Source organism: Bombina bombina, chromosome 1 (genome assembly GCF_027579735.1).
Source record: "Bombina bombina isolate aBomBom1 chromosome 1, aBomBom1.pri, whole genome shotgun sequence".
NCBI lineage: Eukaryota > Metazoa > Chordata > Amphibia > Anura > Bombinatoridae > Bombina > Bombina bombina.
In genome coordinates, this window is record NC_069499.1 from 995,109,899 (window position 1) to 995,125,399 (window position 15,501).

At 38.9% G+C, this 15,501-nt stretch overlaps 1 protein-coding gene across 2 annotated transcripts in view; it reads right to left on the reverse strand.

The window, feature by feature from the left end:
- The window catches only part of CHD6 (chromodomain helicase DNA binding protein 6), a 1,034,665-nt gene that overhangs the window by 997,688 nt on the left and 21,476 nt on the right, over nt 1-15,501 (reverse strand). The gene's annotated exons all lie outside the window — the stretch shown is intronic.

Below are 15,501 nucleotides of genomic sequence, written 5' to 3' on the forward strand. Positions count from 1 at the left end.
CTGTTTTCATCTCTAAATAGGATTTCACTGCGTTAACTTGGGATCGTTATGCTGAAAAATAAAACCAATTCCAATCAGGCTTTTTCTAGAAGGAATGTCATGTTGAATTAAAACCTGTCTGTACTTTTCAGCATTCATGATCCCATCAATTCTGACAATATTGCCACACCACTGCAGCCCCAAACAAGGACAGACCCTCCACCATGTTTTACTAAAGGTTGCAAGCACCCATTCTTCTATCTCTCTTCAACTCTTCTTCTCACATATTGTCAACTTGCATTTGTCACTCCATAATACTCTTTTCCATTGATCTTCATTTCAATCTTTGTGAGCTTTAGTATATCTTAGCCTTTTCACCCTTCCAAAAAGTGGTTTCTTGGCTTCTACCCTTCCACAAAGACCATTCCTGATAAAGCTTCTTGGAACTGTAAAAGGGTCACCTTGGCATCCTGATGAAGCTGCCAGATGCTGAGTCAAGTCCTTGCTGGACTTCATCCAGTCTCTCAAAGAAGAAATTCTGACAAACTTCTCATAAGATTTTGCAAGTTTTCTTTGCATACCAGTCTTTTTTTTTTTTTTTTGACCTTGATCTGTCCTGATTCTTCAAAATTTCTTTGTAACAGCTTGAATACCACATCTTGAGTATTCAGTTTGTTTTAGGATTTCCGTTTGAGAGTGGCCTTGCTGATGCAAAAGTATGATTTTATGTCTGTCAAATTCTGTAATCTTTGGCATTTTGAATGGAATTATGCGATTGAAAGTTGGTCTTATTAGCAAGCTTTCAATGAATTAAACTTATACCACATGTGTATGTAATTCTCAAGCATGTCTTGCAGAAACCTGGTGTAATAAACCTTTTTCACAGCAGTCATTTCAACATGAAATAGTAGGACAAATAAAGGTGTTAGCAATGACATTAAGGGTTCCATAAGCCAGGTTCCTGCTGTTGCTCAAGTGTAAGGAGAGGTTACACTAAATACTTGACACTCTAGCCTAAATAAGCTGTTTTTTTAATACTGCATACAAATATCCTGTATTTTCTGAAATAAGCACTCACTGGACTTCAGCCAACTGTGACAAAAAATATTCTTTAATGTGACGTTTCGGGACAAAAAACAGTCCCTTCCTCTGACAAACAACTGGTGCAAAAACAAACCCTTTAAATAAAGGCCTTTATGACCCTCCCCCTTCATCACAGCCAATCCCAGCTGCCCGTGTGCAAACCTTAGTGACCTCATATGTTGACATACATACAGTGTTAGTTTCGATTGTGTTAGTTTCAAAAAAATAATGCTAAGTGATAAATATCATATATAGTATATTATATCACAGCTGATCAGTAGTGATCCACCTAGGGTGACCGAACTGAGCTAATTCGGATTATAGTAGAACATATCAACAATAACCTTTACTACCAACCAATGAGGAGCAGTATGTCCTATCACACCCATTGCTATTCTCCAATCATGTGTAAGTGGGTGTTAGTTTGTGATTCAAACCCTTCAACGTAAAGCACTGATGCTGTTCCACCCTCTTTGCATATAAACCTGTTGAGGCCCAAACGATATAACAAAATGTCATGGCAACACTGAAATATATTAACAGTTTGTATTTTCTATTAAATATTTGTCTCCACACTCACAACAGTCAGAGGGGTGTGTCCCCTGTACGCTATCCCCTTATATTATTGGACAGCCGTATAAAGGCCCCCGTCAGTGAGGAGTCCATGTCTGGTTGCACTTCACTCCATATGGGAAAAAGGGGCAACCAGACATTGACTCCTTGCTCAATGTGCTTAGAGGAATATGGCTACACCTCACTGACCCGGCCCAATGAAGGGCGAAACGATTGTCTGGGGTTGCTCGCCTGACGAGCCCTGGTTCACCGAACACAGACAGAATCTTACTAACGTCTCCCTCCCTGGAAGATGTAAATGCGCCAATGCCAAAGAAATGGCTATGCGGAACCATGCTGTAACCTCTGGAGGAAAAAAGCCGACTTCCGGAAAAGGGGACACGGCATTAGGGACACCTGCTTGCATAGCCAAAGAAGGTTCTCGGGTACTCGCCACACAGGTTATGGGGCCCCCAGGGGCGGATTGCTTGGCGGACTCTAAATTCCCTGTATTGGGAAAAAAGAGCACTCTAAAGCGGCATGCGAGACATAACTGATGGGCACGGATTACCCGGGCCATTTCATACTCTTCGCACAAAGTAGAATCTGAATCAGAGACATCAGTCTCCAAAAAATCTGAGTCCTCCATAACTAGGATAGAAATTATGGATAGGAAAGAAAAAATAAAAACGGCACCTTACACCTCCAATGGCTGGGGCACTCACCACCTCCTATAACCCAGACAAGTAGCGAAACAGACTCTCTCCGTCACCACGCGGTCAGGAATACGGAAATGGTGACTAGAAACGTGACCACGTCCTGTCACAAGGTACACTGTGCAGGCCAACTAAAAACGCGCCAAAGCCACAAGGGCTGCGCAGCCTGACAAAAAAAGCCTGTTATGTTCCGATATAGCCACAAGCCCAATTATCACTACACATTAACAGACAGAATCACATAAACATGATTAAAGTCCCCCCTGTTCAATAACCCCCCTCAGGAGATATTAACCCTCGATTCCATAAGTTAAAGAAGTCCCACTGAGACCCTGACTTCTTCGTTTACATTACATTTCGCATATTTTTAAGTTAAGTGAAACTATCTTACCGGAATTTACGCCGTGGAACAGGAACACAGCCCTTCAAGTGTGACAGATAGTAGCCTCGCTTCTGACATGGACTTGAGTGAATATAGCAGCCAGCGAAATTAGTCAACGCTGATTGCTAAGGAGCTGTTAATATGTTATATCTCTGGACTCTAACTTTCATCCATGCTCTCACTGAGAAGCTGACAGGACTACTTAAAAATTCAGTCCCATTCCAAAGAGTACTACCCTCTATAAGAGACTAACTTTAATCTTCCGACACTTATCTGCCAACCTCCTGTGACGAAAGGCAAAGAATGACTGGGGGATGAGGGAAGTGGGGGAGGTATTTAAATAAAGAGACTCACAAGAGAGCAGACAATACAGAAACCCTTCAAGCAGAAGAGATAGCCAAAAGAAAGAACACTTTCCAAGAAAGTCATTTAATGTCCAGAGAATGCATAGGCTCAAAAGGAGGAGCCTGTAAAATCTTCAAAACCAAAATTGAGACTCCAAGGAGGAGAAGTAGATTTAAAAACAGGTTTAATATAAAAATCAAAGCCTGAGCAAAACAGTGAATATTAGGAAGTTTAGCAATCTTTCTATAAAATAAGACAGAAAGAGCAGAAATTTGTCTTCAAAGTATTTGCAGACAAAACCTTTATCCAAACCATCCTGAAGAAACTGTAAAATCCTTGGAATTCTAAAAGAATGCCAAGAATAATCATGAGCCCCAAGGCAGAAAACTGTGTGATCTGCGTTCTTATCGCCGAAACTGAAGGGTCTGTGCAGACCTGCGGGTATCACTGTTCCGTTCTATCTCAATGTAAATATTTGCCACGTTGCTCTCTTTCGAATTTCCTACCACTTCCTGAACTTCAGTGCGGTACAAGGTAACAGCACATATATTCTAGGAGTATAGAGGCAAACAAAATACTTACAATTTTTTTTGTTCTTTAATATATATATATATATATATATATATATATATATATATATATATATATATATATATATATATATATATATATATATATATATATATATATATATATATATATATATATATATATATATATATATATATATATATATATATAACCCTTACCAAGCCTTTTTCAGAATACCATGAATATCCCTTTAACTCATTTTGGGGAAAGCATCAGCCTTTGTGATGTATAGCAGAATTTTTTTGGGGTGTGTATTATATCTGTTCTTCCAGGGGTTGATTTTTTTTTTTTTTAAATCTCTTTACTGGAATCAACTCTGAGGTTGTAATAAATAAATAATATACAGTGTGTGTGTGTGTGTGTACAATACAAAATTATTAGAATTGTATTTATTTGAAATAAAAAAAAAAATATATGACTATTTGCACTTGCAGCAGCTGCAGCAATGCATCCATCCATAAATAAAAAATAAACATATTATTAAACCAATATAACTTATTTGGGAACAAACTAATATAATAATAGATCTTTTCTGATTATTTATTAAAAATTATTTGTGTTATGGTACACTACTGAACTGCAAACTGGTATAATAAGGGTAATGGTAATGTAAAATTAACTATTTAAAATTAGAGGAAAAATATTATAAAAAGCAAAAATATGTGCACTGACTGCACTACTGTGTACGGTTTAGGAGATTGATGATCTATCTTCTGGGAATCTAAATCAGTATCTATTAAAAAGTAACTCTCTCATTATCTATAGCATTATCATGATCATCCTCTATATTCTGATGATGGAGTAGAGCTAGAGACTGTTCTGTAGTAGTAAAATATATTATTATTATTATATTTATAATATTATTTTATGTGTAACATAAATAATATAAATTCACAAATTTCACAAAGCAATACATCCTACAAGCAAGTAGTAGTAGCATCAAGTGCAAACCTTAATGAACAAACATGTTATCTAAATCTCAATGTTTACATTCACAATTTCACATGCATCACAGAAAAAAAAAAAAAAAGGTCCCACGGCCGCACCCTGGTCCACCTCTCATCCTCCCTCTCCGCCTCCGTTTTCATGGAGAATAGAGAATGTTTTTTTTTTTTTCATGAAAATCGCGATTTAAAACCGCATGTGCGGTTAATCGTGCAGCTCCTTGATGATTGACATATGCCACTGTTGTGATATTGTCTGTTTAAAAACAAATGTAAAAGTCGTCTCTTTAATAGAGGCCACGCCTGAAGAGCCCTGAAAATAGCATGGAGCTCTAAAATATGGATTGGTAACCTCGCCTCCTGAAGTTTCCAAACCCCTAGTGCTGTCAGAGACTCTCAGACAGCTCTCCCACCTGAAAAAACTTGCATCTGTTGAGAATACAGTCCAGGTAGGACGAACAAATGATGCCCCCTGAACAATCAGTTGTGATATCTTAAAATAATCCCTGCACCTATGGTGCAACATGCAAAGTTATAGAGGCCTCAAACGAAAACTAACAAAGTGGATCGCACCTGATGCTGCAGTCATGAGACCTAAAACTTCCATGCACATAACCACTGAAGGAAATAATAGAGACTGAAGGTTTCGACAAACTAAAATTAACTTCATTCGTCTCTAGTCTATCACTAAATCTTATCTGCAAACCTAAAAAGGTGACCCTAGTCTAAGGAATCAAAAAAACTATTGTAAATTGATCTTCCAACCATGACTTGAAGAAAACACACTAGTCGTTTCAAGTGAGATTCTGCTAAATGAAAAAAAAATTAAAGCTAGTACCAAAATATCATCCAAATAAGGAAACACTGCAATACCCTGCTCTCTAATTACAGATAGAAGGGCACCAAGAATCTTTGAAAAGAATCTCTGAGCTGTCGCTAGCCCAAAAGGACGAGCAACAAATTGGTAATGCTTATCTAGAAAAGAGAATCTCAGGAAACAATAGTGGTCTGAATAAATTGGAATGTGAAAATAAGCGTCCTGTTAGTCTATTGTGGACATGAAATGACCTTGCTGAACAGAAAGACAGAATAGTCCCTATAGTCACCATCTTGAAAGTTGGGACTCTTACAAAACAAATTAAAAATTTCAGATCCAGAATTGGTCTGAACAAATTCCTTTCTTTGGGACAATAAATAAATTTGAATAATAACCCAAACTCCGTTCCTGCAGAGGAACTGGAACCATCACCCCTGAAAACTCTAAAACTGAAACACATTTCTGAAAAACCCGAGCTTTCACAGGGTTTAACTTTGTTGTAACATGGGAAAGAATCTTTCCATGGGAGGTTTTTATTCTGAAACCTAATCGATACCCCTGAGAAAACAATATTCTGAATCCACTGATTTTGAACAGAAACTGTTCAAATGTGTTGAAATAAATTTAATCTGTCCCCACCAGTTGAACTGGTTTAAAGACTGCACCTTCATGCAGTCTTAGGGGCTGAAATTAGTTTAATTATAAGGCTTGGATTTATTCAAATTCTGAGAAAATCTCAAAGAGGCCTTAGGGGAATAAAGAAAAAACAATTAGGATCTTAAAAATTACCCTTAGATGTCTTATCTTGGGGCAGAAAAGACTCCCTTTCCCCCAGTAATAGGAGATAATAAATCCCAATAGAAAACCTAAAAAAATACTATCCTAAAATAATAAGATAGTAATCTAAATTTAAACACCATAGCAGAGATTTAAGCCATAAAACTTTTCTAGTAAAAATGGCTAAAAACAAAGATTTAATATCAATTAAAATGACATAAAATATAGCATCACACATTAAATGATTAGCATGTTGAAGTCAAAGAACAATGCTTAGAAAATTCAAGATCTGATAACTAAACTGTCCAACCAAAAAGTTAAAACAGCAGCCACATAGAAATGGCAGGTTTAAAAAACATAATTTATGCTTACCTGATAAATTTATTTCTCTTGTGGTGTATCCAGTCCACGGATCATCCATTACTTGTGGGATATTCTCCTTCCCAACAGGAAGTTGCAAGAGGATCACCCACAGCAGAGCCGATATATAGCTCCTCCCCTAACTGCCATATCCAGTCATTCGACCGAAAACAAGCAGAGAAAGGAGAAACCATAGGGTGCAGTGGTGACTGTAGTTTAAAATTAAAAAATACCTGCCTTAAAATGACAGGGCGGGCCGTGGACTGGATACACCACAAGAGAAATAAATGTATCAGGTAAGCATAAATTATGTTTTCTCTTGTAAGGTGTATCCAGTCCACGGATCATCCATTACTTGTGGGATACCAATACCAAAGCTAAAGTACACGGATGAAGGGAGGGACAAGGCAGGTACCACTGCCTGTAAAACCTTTCTCCCAAAAATAGCCTCCGAAGCAGAAGCAAAAGTATCAAATTTATAGAATTTTGAAAAGGTATGAAGCGAAGACCAAATCGCCGCCTTGCAAATCTGTTCAACAGAAGCCTCATTTTTAAAGGCCCATGCGGAAGCCACAGCTCTAGTAGAATGAGCTGTAATCCTTTCAGGAGGCTGTTGGCCAGCAGTCTCATAAGATAAGCAGATTATACTTCTTAGCCAAAACGAAAGAGAGGTTGCCAAAGCCTTTTGGCCTCTCCTCTGTCCAGAGTAGACAACAAACAAAGCAGATGTTTGACGAAAATCTTTAGTAGCTTGTAAATAATACTTTAAAGCACGAACCACGTCAAGATTCTGTAATAGACGTTCCTTCTTTGAAGAAGGATTAGGACACAATGATGGAACAACAATCTCCTGATTGATATTCTTATTAGATACCACCTTAGGTAAAAACCCAGGTTTGGTACAAAACAGCTATGTTACACCACTTCTCTCTTACTACCTCCATGCTTGTTGAGAGTTGCAAGAGAATGACTGGATATGGCAGTTAGGGGAGGAGCTATACAGCAGCTCTGCTGTGGGTGATCCTCTTGAAACTTCCTGTTGGGAAGGAGAATATCCCACAAGTAATGGATGATCCGTGGACTGGATACACCTTACAAGAGAAATATAACCAATATGTAAATATGCTTCTCTAATATAGGAAACCAACTTCCTATCTAAAGAATCCTTAAAAGAAGAAATATATCTTCCATAGGATAGTACGTTCGTTAAGAGTAAAAATAGCCCCACCTTAGGGACTTTTACCCAACAACTCTAAATTAGCCATAGATAAAGGATATAGCTTTTTAAAACCTAGAAGAAAGGTAAAAAAACAGAATTTATGCTTACCTGATAAATTTCTTTCTCCAACGGTGTGTCCGGTCCACGGCGTCATCCTTACTTGTGGGAATATTCTCTTCCCCAACAGGAAATGGCAAAGAGCACAGCAAAAGCTGCCCATATAGCCCCCCCTCTGGCTCCGCCCTCCAGTCATTCGACCGACGGTTAGGAGAAAAAAGGAGAAACTATAGGGTGCCGTGGTGACTAGTGTATAGAGAAAGAAATTTTTCAAACCTGATTAAAAAACCAGGGCGGGCCGTGGACCGGACACACCGTTGGAGAAAGAAATTTATCAGGTAAGCATAAATTCTGTTTTCTCCAACATTGGTGTGTCCGGTCCACGGCGTCATCCTTACTTGTGGGAACCAATACCAAAGCTTTAGGACACGGATGAAGGGAGGGAGCAAATCAGGTTACCTAAACGGAAGGCACCACTGCTTGCAAAACCTTTCTCCCAAAAATAGCCTCCGAAGAAGCATAAGTATCGAATTTGTAAAATTTGGCAAAAGTGTGCAGAGAAGACCAAGTCGCTGCCTTACATATCTGATCAACAGAAGCCTCATTCTTGAAGGCCCATGTGGAAGCCACAGCCCTAGTAGAGTGAGCTGTGATTCGTTCAGGAGGCTGCCGTCCGGCAGTCTCATAAGCCAATCGGATGATGCTTTTCAGCCAGAAAGAAAGAGAGGTAGCAGTAGCTTTTTGTCCTCTCCTCTTACCAGAGTAAACGACAAACAAAGATGAAGTTTGTCTGAAATCCTTTGTTGCGTCTAAATAGAACTTTAAAACACGGACCACATCTAAATTGTGTAACAGACGTTTCTTGTTAGAAACTGGGTTAGGACACAGAGAAGGAACAACTATTTCCTGGTTAATATTCTTATTGGAAACCACTTTTGGAAGAAAACCAGGCTTGGTACGTAAAACGACCTTATCTGTATGAAACACCAGATAGGGTGAATTACACTGCAAAGCAGACAATTCAGAAACTCTTCTAGCAGAAGAAATAGCAACCAAAAACAAAACTTTCCAAGATAGTAACTTAATATCTATGGAATGTAGAGGTTCAAACGGAACCCCTTGAAGAACTGAAAGAACTAAATTTAGACTCCATGGAGGAGTCACAGGTCTGCAGACAGGCTTAATTCTGACCAACTGTACGAACGCCTGAACATCTGGCACGGCTGCCAGACGTTTGTGTAACAAGACAGACAGAGCAGATATCTGTCCCTTTAAGGAACTAGCTGACAGACCTTTCTCCAAACCTTCTTGGAGAAAGGAAAGAATCCTTGGAATTCTAATTTTACTCCATGAGTAACCCTTGGATTCGCACCAATAGAGATGTTTCTGCCATATCTTATGGTAAATTCTCCTGGTTACAGGCTTTCTAGCCTGAACCAGAGTATCTATAACTGATTCCGAAAACCCACGCTTAGATAGAATCAAGCGTTCAATCTCCAAGCAGTCAGCTGCAGAGAAACTAGGTTTGGATGTTCGAATGGACCTTGCACTAGAATGGTAGCTTCCATGGTGGAGCCGAGAACATATTCACCAGGTCTGCATACCAAGTCCTGCGTGGCCACGCAGGAGCTATTAGAATCACCGAAGCCTTCTCCTGTTTGATCCTGGCTACTAGCCTGAGGAGTAGAGGAAACGGTGGAAAGACATACGCTAGATTGAATGACCAAGGCGCCACTAATGCTAACACCACATACTCTTTACCACCCCCGTGGAGATGCTACTTGTTCAGAGCGGCAAAGAGAATGACTGGGGGGCGGAGCTAGAGGGGGAGCTATATGGACAGCTCTGCTGTTGTGCTCTCTTTGCCACTTCCTGTAGGGAATGAGAATATCCCACAAGTAAGGATGAAGCCGTGGACCGGACACACCAATGTAGGAGAAAAATTCATTTTTTTCATATTGGCAAGAGTCCATGAGCTAGTGACGTATGGGATATACAATCCTACCAGGAGGGGCAAAGATACCCAAACCTCAAAATGCCTATAAATACACCCCTCACCACACCCACAATTCAGTTTAACGAATAGCCAAGAAGTGGGGTGATAAAGAAAGGAGTAAAAAGCATCAACAAAGGAATTTAGAAATAAGTGTGCTTTATACAAAAAAAAATCATAACCACCATAAAACAGGGTGGGCCTCATGGACTCTTGCCAATATGAAAGAAATGAATTTATCAGGTAAGTTCTTACATAAATTATGTTTTCTTTCATGTAATTGGCAAGAGTCCATGAGCTAGTGACGTATGGGATAGCAATACCCAAGATGTGGAACTCCACGCAAGAGTCACTAGAGAGGGACAAAATAAAAACAGCAATTTCGCTGAAAAAAATAAATCCACAACCCAAATATAAGTTTATTCTCAAAAAAGAAAAACTTAAATCATAAGCAGAAGAATCAAACTGAAACAGCTGCCCGAAGAACTTTCCTACCAAAAACTGCTTCCGAAGAAGCAAACACATAAAAATGGTAGATTTTAGTAAATGTATGCAAAGAAGACCAAGATGCTGCTTTGCAAATCTGATCAACAGTAGCTTCATTCCTAAAAGCCCATGAAGTGGAAACTGATCTAGTAGAATGAGCTGTAATTCTCTAAGGCAGGGCTTTACCAGACTCCAAATAAGCTTGATGAATCAAAAGCTTTAACCACGATGCCAAAGAAACGGCAGAAGCCTTCTGACCTTTCCTGGAACCAGAAAAGAAAACAAATAGACTAGAAGTCTTCCTGAAATCTTTAGTGGCTTCAACATAATATTTCAGAGCTCTCACCACATCCAAAGAATGTAAAGATCTCTCCAAAGAATTCTTAGGATTAGGACACAAAGAAGGGACAACGATTTCTCTATTAATGTTGTTAGAATTCACAACCTTAGGTAAGTATTTAAATGAAGTCTGCAAAACTGCCTTATCCTGATGAAAAATCAGAAAAGGAGATTCACAAGAGAGAGCGGATAATTCAGAAACTCTTCTAGCAGAAGAGATGGCCAAAAGAAACAACACTTTCCAAGAAAGTAGTTTAATGTCCAAAGAATGCATAGGCTCAAATGGAGGAGACTGCAAAGCCTTCAAAACCAAATTAAGACTCCAAGGAGGAGAGATTGATTTAATGACAGGCTTGATAGGAACCAAAGCCTGTACAAAACAATGAATATCAGGAAGTTTAGCAATTTTCCTGTGGAATAAAACAGAAAGAGCAGAGATTTGTCCTTTCAAGGAACTTGCAGACAAATCTTAATCCAAACCATCTTGAAGAAACTGTAAAATTCTAGGAATTCTAAAAGAATGCCAGGAGAATTTATGAGAAGAACACCATGAAATATAAGTCTTCCAAACTCGATAATAAATCTTTCTAGAAACAGATTTACGAGCCTGCAACATAGTATAAATCACTGAGTCAGAGAAACCTCTATGACTAAGCACTAAACGTTCAATTTCCATACCTTCAAATTTAATGATTTGAGATCCTGATGGAAAAACGGACCTTGAGATAGAAGGTCTGGCCTTAATGAAGTGGCCAAGGTTGGCAACTGGACATCCGAACAAGATCCGCATACCAAAACCTGTGAGGCCATGCTGGAGCCACCAGCAGCACAAACGATTGCTCCATGATGATTTTGGAGATCACTCTTGGAAGAAGAACTAGAGGCGGGAAAACATAAGCATGTTGATAACACCAAGGAAGTGTCAACGCATCCACTGCTTCCGCCTGAGGATCCCTGGACCTGGACAGGTACCTGGAAAGTTTCTTGTTTAGATGAGAAGCCATCAGATCTATTTCTGGAAGCCCCCACATCTGAAAAATTTGAGTAAACACATCTGGGGGAAGAGACCATTCTTCCGGATGTAAAGTCTGATGACTGAGATAATCCGCTTCCCAATAGTCTATACCTGGGATATGAAACGCAGAAATTAGACAGGAGCTGGATTCCGCCCAAACAAGTATCCGAGATACTTCTTTTAAAGCTTGAGGACTGTGAGTCCCACCCTGATGATTGACATATGCCACAGTTGCGATATTGTCTGTCTGAAAACAAATTAACTGTTCTCTCTTCAACAAAGGCCAAAACTGAAGAGCCCTGAGAATTGCACGGAGTTCCAAAATATTGATTGGTAATCTCGCCTCTTGAGATTTCCAAACCCCTTGTGCTGTCAGAGATCCCCAAACAGCTCCCTAACCTGAAAGACTCGCATCTGTTGTGATCACAGTCCAGGTTGGACGAACAAAAGAGGCCCCTAAAATTATACAATGGTGATCTAACCACCAAGTCAGAGAAAGTCGAACATTGGGATTTAAGGATATTAATTGTGATATCCTTGTATAATCCCTGTACCATTGGTTCAGCATACAAAGCTGAAGAGGTCTCATATGAAAACGAGCAAAGGGGATCGCCTCTGATGCTGCAGTCATGAGACCTAAAACTTCCATGCACATAGCTACTGAAGGGAATGACTGAGACTGAAGGTTCCGACAGGCTGCAACCAATTTCAAACGTCTCTTGTCTGTTAGAGACAAAGTCATGGACACTGAATCTATCTGGAAACCTAAAAAGGTTACCTTTGTCTGAGGAATCAAAAAACTTTTTGGTAAATTGATCCTCCAACCATGTCTTTGAAGAAACAAAACTAGTTTATTTGTGTGAGATTCTGCAGAACGTAAAGACTGAGCGAGTACCAAGATATCGTCCAAATAAGGAAACACTGCAATACCCCGCTCTCTGATTACAGAGAGTAGGGCACCGAGAACCTTTGAAAAGATTCTTGGAGCTGTTGCTAGGCCAAAAGGAAGAGCAGCAAATTGGTAATGCTTGTCTAGAAAAGAGAATCTCAGGAACTGATAGTGATCCGGATGAATCGGAATATGAAAATATGCATCCTGCAAGTCTATTGTGGACATATAATGCCCTTGCTGAACAAGAGGCAGAATAGTCCTTAGTCACCATCTTGAAAGTTGGTACTCTTACATATTGATTCAAAATCGTTAGATCCAAAACTGGTCTGAATGAATTTTCTTTCTTGGGACAATGAATAGATTTGAATAAAACCCCAGGCCCTGTTCCTGAAACAGAACTGGCATGATTACCCCCGATAACTCCAGGTGTGAAACACACTTCAGGAAAGCCTGAGCCTTTACTGGGTTCGCTGGAATGTGTGAGAGAAAAAAAAGTCTTCTCACAGGTGGTCTTACTCTGAATCCTATTCTGTACCCCTGAGAGACAATACTCTGAATCCAATGATTTTGGACCGAACTAATCCAAACATCTTTGAAGAATTTTAATCTGCCCCCTACCAGCTGAGCTGGAAAGAGGGGCTGCACCTTCATGCGGATTTGGGGGCTGGCTTTGATCTCTGAAAAGGCTTGGATTTATTCCAATTTGAGGAAGGCTTTCAATTGGAAACAGATTCCTTTGGGGAAAGTTTAGATTTCTGTTCCTTATTATGTCGAAAGAAACGAAAATGGTTAGAAGCTTTAGATTTACATTTAGGTTTTTTATCCTGAGGCAAAAAAACTCCCTTCCCCCCAGTGACAGTTGAAATTATTGAATCCAACTGAGAACCAAATAATTTATTACCTTGGAAAGAAAGAGAAAGCAATCTGGATTTAGAAGTCATATCAGTATTCCAAGATTTGAGCCACAAAGCTCTTCTAGCTAAAATAGCTAAAGACATATCCAACATCAATTTTGATGATATCAAAAATGGAATCACAAATGAAATTATTAGCATGTCGAATCAACTTAACAATGCTAGACAAATCATGACCCGATACTTGTTGCGCTAAAGTTTCCAACCAAAACGTTGAAGCAGCTGCAACATCAGCCAAAGAAATTGCAGGCCTAAGAAGATTACCTGAATATAAATAAGCCTTCTTTAGATAAGATTCAAGTTTCCTATCTAAAGGATCTTTAAAAGAAGTACTATCTTCCGTAGGAATAGTAGTACGTTTAGCAAGAGTGGAGATAGCCCCATCAACTTTGGGGATCTTTTCCCAAAACTCCAATCTAACTGCTGGCAAAGGATACAATTTTTTAAACCTTGAATAAGGAATAAAAGAAGTACCAGGCCTATTCCATTCTTTAGAAATCATATCAGAAATAGCATCAGGAACAGGAAAAACCACAGGAGGTTTATAAACAGAATTTAAACGTTTACTAGTTTTAATATCAAGAGGATTAGTTTCCTCCATATCCAATGTAATCAACAAATATACTCCATTTTAAATAAATAAGAGGATTTGTCAGTGTCAATATCTGAGGCAGGATCTTCTGAATCAGATAGATCCTCATCAGAGAAGGATAAATCAGTATGTTGCCGGTCATTTGAAATTTCATCAACTCTATGAGAAGTTTTAAAAGACCTTTTACGTTTATTAGAAGGCGGGATGGCAGACAAAGCCTTCTGAATAGAATCAGAAATAAATTCTTTTAAAATTTACAGGTATATCTTGTACATTAGATGTTGAGGGAACAGCAACAGGTAATGAACTACTACTGATGGATTCATTTTCTGCATGTAGAAGTTAATCAAGACAACTATTACAAACCACAGCTGGGAGGTATAATATCCACAAGTTTACAACAAATGCACTTAGCTTTGGTAGAACTGTTATCAGGCAGCTGGGATCCAACAGTGAATTCTGAGACAGGATCAGATTGAGACATCTTGCAAATGTAAGAGAAAAAAACAACATATAAAGCAAAATTATCAATTTCCTTATATGGCAGTTTCAGGAATGGGAAAAAATGCAAACAGCATAGCCCTTTGACATAGAAAAAGGCAAATAAAAATGGTGTCTTTAATAATGAAAATATTTGGCGCCAAGTATGACGCACAACAAACAGAAAAATATTTTTTGGCGCCAAAAACGTCACTCGCGTCATAGATGACGCAACCTTGTGAAGGACTCGGCATCAACTAAGACGCCGGAAATGATGAATTTGCATCAATGAACGTAACTTTGCGCCAAAAAATCTCGTGCCAAGAATGATGCAATAAACTTTAGCATTTTGCACCCTCGCAAGCCTAATTCTGCCCGCGAATTAAAAGACAGTCAATTTGAAAAAGAGACTATACCCCAGTTAAGAAATAAATTTTCATAAAAAAGCATTTCCCAGATATGAAACTGACAGTCTGCAAAAGGAAATATACTGAAAACCTGAATCATGCAAATATAAGTACAATACATATATTTAGAACGTTATATAAATACATAAAGTGCCAAACCATAGCTGAGAGTGTCTTAAGTAATGAAAACATACTTACCAAAAGACACCCATCCACATATAGCAGATAGCCAAACCAGTACTGAAACGGTTATCAGTAGAGGTAATGGAATATGAGATTATATCGTCGATCTGAAAAGGGAGGTAGGAGATGAATCTCTACAACCGATAACAGAGAACCTATGAAATAGATCCCGTGAGGAAAACCATTGCATTCAATAGGTGATACTCCCTTCACATCCCTCTGACATTCACTGTACTCTGAGAGGAATCAGGCTTCAAAAAATGCTGTAAAGCGCATGTCAAGGTAGAAATCTTAGCACAAACTTACTTCACCACCTCCATAGGAGACAAAGTTTGTAAAACTGAATTATGGGTGTGGTGAGGGGTGTATTTATAGGCA